This window comes from Symphalangus syndactylus, chromosome 5, assembly GCF_028878055.3.
Source record: "Symphalangus syndactylus isolate Jambi chromosome 5, NHGRI_mSymSyn1-v2.1_pri, whole genome shotgun sequence".
NCBI classification, from domain to species: Eukaryota; Metazoa; Chordata; class Mammalia; order Primates; family Hylobatidae; genus Symphalangus; species Symphalangus syndactylus.
Window position 1 is genome coordinate 23,517,743 of NC_072427.2, and position 6,810 is coordinate 23,524,552.

The following is a 6,810-nucleotide window of genomic DNA, read 5'->3' on the forward strand; positions in this document are numbered from 1 at the left end:
ACAGCAGCCCCGGGAAGTGTGCTGCCACATCCAGCTAATTTTAAAAACTTTTTGTAGAGATGTGAATTCACTATGCTATCCAGGCTGGTCTTGAACTCCTGACTTCAAGTAATCCTCCCACCTTGGCTTGCCAAAGTGTTGGGATCACAGCATGAACTAGAGCTCCCGGCTGAGAGTTTAGTTTTGTTTGCTAGTGGTGTTCTTGGTATCTTTTCATATTTGAGGCTTTGGTGCTAGTGCTGAAGTATTACACTCACCATCCGAGGTTTACAGGACTTTTGTTTCAGTATTAAACAGATGGAACTGTTTAGTGCTTCATCTTTGCAGGTATACCAAATGTGCCTACCAGGAGTCTGCTTTATAGCCATTGAAAAGCAAGAAGTAATATAGTAAAATTTTGCCCGGCTAGAGGCTTTGGAAGACTGGAGTATTTTGGCTTAATTCTATTAACTTGGAAGGATGAAAGTGAAAAAAAATTCAAAACTTTAATTTCCTGTTGAATGCAATTTGAAAATATAGCCAGTGATTCCACCTTTCTTCTCCAGTAAGTTTGGACATTCTGATCTACTTGCTGTTTTATTATAGAACTCCTAGTGTGCCTGAGTCTTACATTGTGAAGACCCTTTTCTAAAACTTCACATGTAAGAGAATATAAATGATATTGGATGAGATCAGGCTGGATGAGAACTGATACCTGTAAATAAATGTTTTAGACGAAATCTCTGATTGCCACATGTTTTCTTATTTAACTCATAAAAATAAAACACATTGGCTGCAGGGCGGGAGCAGGAAGGAGATTTATGTCTTTTAATTGCGTGTCATTGCTTCATACCGAGACAGAACATATAGTATCCCTGGCTTTGGACCTACAGAAGGAAACACATTTTTCTAGCTGCTGTGTGCCAGAGGCTCTTGAACAGCTGGAGGGATTACTGCAGCACAGATTGCTGAGCCCTACTGCGGAGTTTCTGATTCATCAGGTCCAGGGTGGGGCCTGAGAATTTGTATTATAAGAAGTTCCCAGGTGCTGCTGGAGCTGCTAGTCCAGAGACTACATTTTTGAGAACCACTCTCATATACTAACTGTAAATTGCAGAGCTCTAGAAAAAAGCTTAGTTTGGTGTGGGGTAAGAAGCACACAGGTTATGGAGAAAATCATGAAAGATTCGACCCTTGATCCCAGTCTAGTGTGGAATTCAGGTAACAAGCAATACACAGTGACATAACACAATTCTTGGTTTTCATGATTGCAAGTCATAGCCAAGTATCAAGTGAGAAATTCAGTTTCATTTGCAAGGCTTAGAGAGGCTGGGTGATTCTATTAAAATGGGCCTTGTATTTCTCTTAAACCAGTAAAGAGCTTTAAGTGGTTATTAAATTGAAAGCTTTGTGTTCTTACTTATTTTGTATTTTATTTTATTTTATTTGTTTTGTTTTGTTTTGTTTTGAGATGGAGTCTTGCTCTGTCGCCCAGGCTGGAGTGCAGTGGCGTGAGCGTGGCTCACTGCAACCTCCGTCACCTGGGTTCAAGTGATTCTCCCGCCTCAGCCTCCCAAATAGCTGGGATTACAGGTACCCACCACCACGCCTGGCTAGTTTTCGTATTTTTAGTAGAGACAGGGTTTCTTCATGTTGGCCAGGCTGGTCTCAAACTCCTGACCTCAGGTGATCCAACCACCTCGGCCTCCCAAAGTGAAGGCATTATAGGCATGAGCCACCACACCCGGCCCAAAAGCTTTGTGTTTTTAAAGATATTAGACATGGTTCTTGTTTTTTAAAAAAATCTTAACAATAATGTAGAAGAATCAGACAAACATTTTTCCAAAAAAGAAATCATTGTGATTATTTTGTCCTATTGGAATGCTGGATACTATAGTCGGCTTCATTAATCATCAAGCATGCTATGGATTTTCCATTTTTATAGGATCTATATCTCAGTTAAGGTAATACTGGTAATTCTTGCGCTCCATTTGAAGATGAAAAATATAGGCGAAAATCACAGACTTTGCGTAGAAGCTGGATAATGAAGACAGCTCTGGAGGAACACATAGATACACACACACAGACACACATATATATGAAGTATACACACATATATTTTTTAAAGTTTACTTTTTACAGTTTTAAAGCTTTTAAAGCAAAAGCCATCCCCTCCCCTCTCCCAGAGTGGGTGGCCCCTCTCCTCTCTCTGAGTGGGCGGGGACAGCGGTTGCATGGGCCACTTTCCTTATGATGCCACAGGTCCTTCTGTACATGCTGCTGCCTGCCCACGCCTCCTTTCCCTTTCATCTTTGTCACTGACCAATGGGCTTGGAGCATTAAGGCCACACCCCTATTCTGCATTCTAGTGGCGCCTTGGTTAAGCCTCCTGTGGCTCAGTCACACAGCTGCCTGGTAGGTGACCGGAGGCATTCAGCAGTGCTCACTGGGACTTCGCTGAGGTGGCCCCAACCCCGCCCCACGCCGCACCCTGCGATGTCAGGAAAAACACAACAGGGGAAATTGGCCGCAGCCAAGAAAAAGGTAAAACGCCCCAGGTCATGGCCCCGAACCCAGCCACAGACGCCCTCTGATTACAAGACTGGTGCCAGAGTCCATACCAGTCCTGAGGCATACCAGACTGGGCCCCCCAACCCCAGCGCCTCTGGGCTCCCCTGACCAAAGTCTTGTCAGTCAGCCCCACCCCTTCAGCAAGGAGCCCAGTCCCTGCCCTTGCCAATCACCCCAGGGTGACTTTGGGCAGGTGACTCCTGGGGCTCCCTGCTCCATACTCGGCCCTCACCTCCTGCCGTCCCAAGCCCAACCTCCCTGGGCTCTTTGGGCTTGCGTCTCCCAGGACCTGGGTCTCCCAGCCCCAGGCCCCACCCTTGCCAGTCATCCCTGGGTGACTTTGGGCTGGTGACTCCTGGGGCTCCCTACTGCAGACTATGCCCTCCCCTCCTGCTGCCCCAAGCTCGACCTCCCTGGGCTTCTTGGGCTGGCATCTCCGAGGACCTGGGTCAAAACCCTGTGTTTCCCTCCCCCATCGTGGAGCGGCTACTCGGGCATCGTGCTGATGTGGTCCCCTCCCCTGGGAGGAGTGGAATGTAGTGATGTCACAGTCCCCCTAGGAACTGTCATTACTGCTGCAAGACTGGCCTTTGGTCTTACAACCCAGTCCCCTAAGTTTTCTCACCCCATTTCTGGTTCCTCTGGTTGCAGCATAAATTTCCAGCTGGAAGGGGAGTGGGGACTATGCGACCTAGAAGCAAGAGGTCTCAGGCTGCTTTACTCCCTTCACATAGACATTGACAGTGGGAAAAGCTTCCACTTCCCCTGTGAGCTGAAAACATTGACAGTATCTCTAGGTGGCAATGGGAGAATGGGTTTGGTTTGGTTTTCTCCCAGGCTTCTACTTTCCAGAGAGACTTGAACATTTTTTTTCTGAGTTCTCCACGCTTCTGGGACCAGACTGCCCTTCAGTCAGTGGTCTCTGAAGTGAGATTTGCCCATCTTCTGTGGAATAGATCTTGGGAAACTGAACTTGACAGCTTGAATCTTCCTCATATCATCTCAACCTGGGGTACTTTGAGTGCCACAGGATAAATGTGGGACATCTTTCTGAAGCATCATTTTCCCTTGATTCTCTTGAGAAAAATCATTAACGTACTTAGAGATGACAGACACATAGGTTTCCAAGCGTATACCAGACTTCTCTCTGAAATGAGGCTTGGGTTATCCTCTTTCTGATAAATTCCCAGATTTAACAGAAAAGCTGCCTTCTGCCATGAGGACACATTGATATGAAAGTGTGAGAGGTACTGGTGCACTTCTTCACATTAACAGACGTGTGAGGATGTATGACTCTAAACCACAAGGCCTACAGTTCCTGCCTGCTTAATGTTTACTTTTCTACCTCTGCCCCTGGTTATGGTCCCTGGCAGCTGCTGATTCATGGCAAAACCTCAGAGCTGGAGTCAGAGGACTGAGTTTAACTTCCAGTATTGCCTTTTTCTTTCTTTTTTTTTTCTATCCATGGTATCAATCCCTCTCAGTCACTAAATGATTGTGACAACACCTTGTACAGTTGTTGGTGGCATTAAATCAGATGGTGTATAAGAGTATTTTGTCAAAACTGTAAAGGAGGATGTGGCTGTAGGGGCTGATAGTTCTCGTGAGTGTTACTGCTCTTTTTTCCCACAGTTAAAAGAATATTGGCAGAGAAAGAGCCCTGGCACTCTAGCAGGAGCTAACAGGAAAAAGAAAATCAATGGCAGTAGCCCTGACACAGCCACTTCTGGTGGTTACCACTCACCTGGGGATGTGAGTCTTGGCTGGCCAGGCTCCTGGAGACAGGGGTCCCAAGGGGCAGTAGAGGGTAATTGTTAAGATTGTGGGTGGACTGTTGGGTACTGGTTAAGAATCCTGGGTTTGAATCCTGCCTCTCCGTCTGCTAAGGATTGATTAGGATATGATTTAGGGCAAGTTGCTTGAGGTCTTTGGGCCTCTCTTTTCATATCTGTATTATAACAGAGGTGGTATTTTTTGACTTCCATTTGTGAAGTTTAAATGAGATTCGTTATTGTTGCTTTTATGTGAATCCTTAGTACATGGCCTGTTGCAAACACCCAGGACACCCAGGAAATGGTCGCTGCTGTTTGATTTTCCTCATCCCCAGTCTCAAGGGGAAGCCAGACCAATGAGAAGAGCCACTTGCCATCAGGCTGTCCCTTTAGGAGTCACTGAAAGGGCCCCACAGTGGGATGGTGGGGAGATAAGAACCATGAGAGAAGTTGGCACAAAGGAGTTATGGGACAAAGGGTCCAAGATAGGCAGAAAGAAGCTTTTGCCAGTTGATGGGGAAGAAAGGAAGTCAGAGGGCTTAGACAGTGAGGGGGGACAGAACATCTCCATGTGCACTCTCATCTCTTGCAGTCAGCAACAGGTATCTATGGAGAGGGCCCTGTGTCATCTGCTACCCTGAAGGATCTGGAGGTAAGAGGCCCTGGGCCGAGGTGCAGTGACCCTGCAGGCCAGCCCTCCAACCTCCTGCCACAGCAGGGGCTTGCTGCCCCTCTGCCAGCTGAGACAGCCCACACCCCGCCCCCAGCCCTAATGATTGTACCGTCTACCCCTCCCCACAATCTTCCTCCAACTCCTCCTCTCTGCATGCACCTCAGAGCCAGTATCAAGAACTACCAGTAGCCCTGGAATCAAGCTCCGCAATAATCGGTCAACTTGGTGAAAACAGCAACTCACTGGTCAGAGTCCAGTGGGGTCCCCTGATTCCAGCCTGTCAATCCTGGACTCCAGTTTCCCCTTGGGGCCCTGAAGAAAGGGGCTAGGGGCCTCTGATGCCAACGGCAAATGGGGAGCTGGGGCACCCAGGTCTCACCTGGAGGGACCCCAGAGCACAGAACATGCAGCATGGCTCTTCTGCACTGCCCTCTTTGCTGACTGTCTCTTCTCCAGACACCCCTGCTCTAGTCCTTGCCACACATGCCCTGGGGTTGTCGCCTCTCAGGGAAGCACTAGCCTGAATGGTTGTCAGGGGCCTGAATTTCTGCCCTGCCTCAGTCCCTAATTTGCTTTTTGAGTCTGGACCAGCCAGATGATGGCTACAATTAAAGAAGTTTTGGCCAGGTGTGGTGGCTCACGCCTGTAATCCCAGCACTATGGGAGGCCGAGGCAGGTGGATTGCTTGAGGCCAGGAGTTCTAGACCAGCCTGGCCAACATGGCAAAACCCCATCTCTACTAACAGTACAAAATTAGTCAGGCGTGGTGGCATGCATCTGTATTCCCTGGTACTTGGGGGGCTGAGGCAGGAGAATCGCTTGAACCCAAGAGACAGAGGTTACAGTGAGCTGAGATCGCACCACTGCACTGCAGCCTGGGTGACACAGTGAGACTCTGTCTCAAACAAAAAAACAAAAAAGAAAAGAAAAGAAAAAGAAGTCTTAACACAGATATTGGATGGGATGGGGAAATACCCTTGGCCACCCTAGAGAGCATCTATCAAGCTGTGTGCTGTGTTTATGAGAAGGCTGGGGAGGGATAGTACTGATGAAAGTCCTGTGTTTGTGATACAGTGTGAAAATATGCACTTGCATGCAAAAGAGCATTGAATGACGGGGGAAAAAAGTGAAAGCCTTAACAAAATGAAAGAGTCCTGATGTTTCACTGGACACCACAACCCTTTCAAAAGCATGTTAGCATGTTTTTAAACAGCGTTTTTGAAGTTGCTAACTCATGATTGCGAGGTTCTCTTCCTCGACTCTGTTGAACTTTCAGAGGTCTCCCCTCCGCTTCCTGAGTATCATGAGGATCCTCTCACACAGCGATTCTCAGAGAAGGCCTTAGATTACGGTTTTGTATAAAAGCAAGCCTGCAAATGTGAGATATTCAGAAGCTGCGATGTGGGTTTCCCAGCCTCTGAGTGAACACCTCCCTCCTGTCTTGAAGGGCTTTTAAGAAAACTTTCAAAATAGACTTTTTTATTTTATTTTATTTTTTTTGAGATGGAGTCTCACTCTATTGCCCAGGCTGGAGTGCAGTGGTGCGATCTCGGCTCACTGCAAGCTCCACCTCCCAGGTTCACGCCATTCTGCCTCAGCCTCCCGAGTAGCTGGGACTACAGGTGGCTGCCACCACGCCCGGCTAATTTTTTTTTGTATTTTTAGTACAGACGGGGTTTCGCCATGTTGGCCAGGATGGCCTCGATCTCCTGACCTCATGATCTGCCCGCCTCAGCCTCCCAAAGTGCTGGGATTACAGGCGTGAGCCACAGCACCTGGCCTAGACTTTATTTTTTTAGAGCAGTTTTAAGTTCA

At 47.6% G+C, this 6,810-nt stretch overlaps 1 protein-coding gene and 1 pseudogene across 1 annotated transcript in view; both read left to right on the forward strand.

Annotated features, from left to right (window-relative positions):
* Positions 1–1,145: 1,145 nt before the first annotated feature.
* On the forward strand, positions 1,146–4,172 carry LOC134736548 (basic proline-rich protein-like; annotated as a pseudogene).
* Positions 2,383–6,810, forward strand: part of EFL1 (elongation factor like GTPase 1) — a 169,933-nt gene continuing 165,505 nt past the window's right edge. Inside the window, exon 1 of the mRNA XM_063640140.1 lies at positions 2,383–2,523. The gene's annotated coding sequence lies outside the window, so the exon portion shown is untranslated. The remainder of the gene's footprint in view (positions 2,524–6,810) is intronic.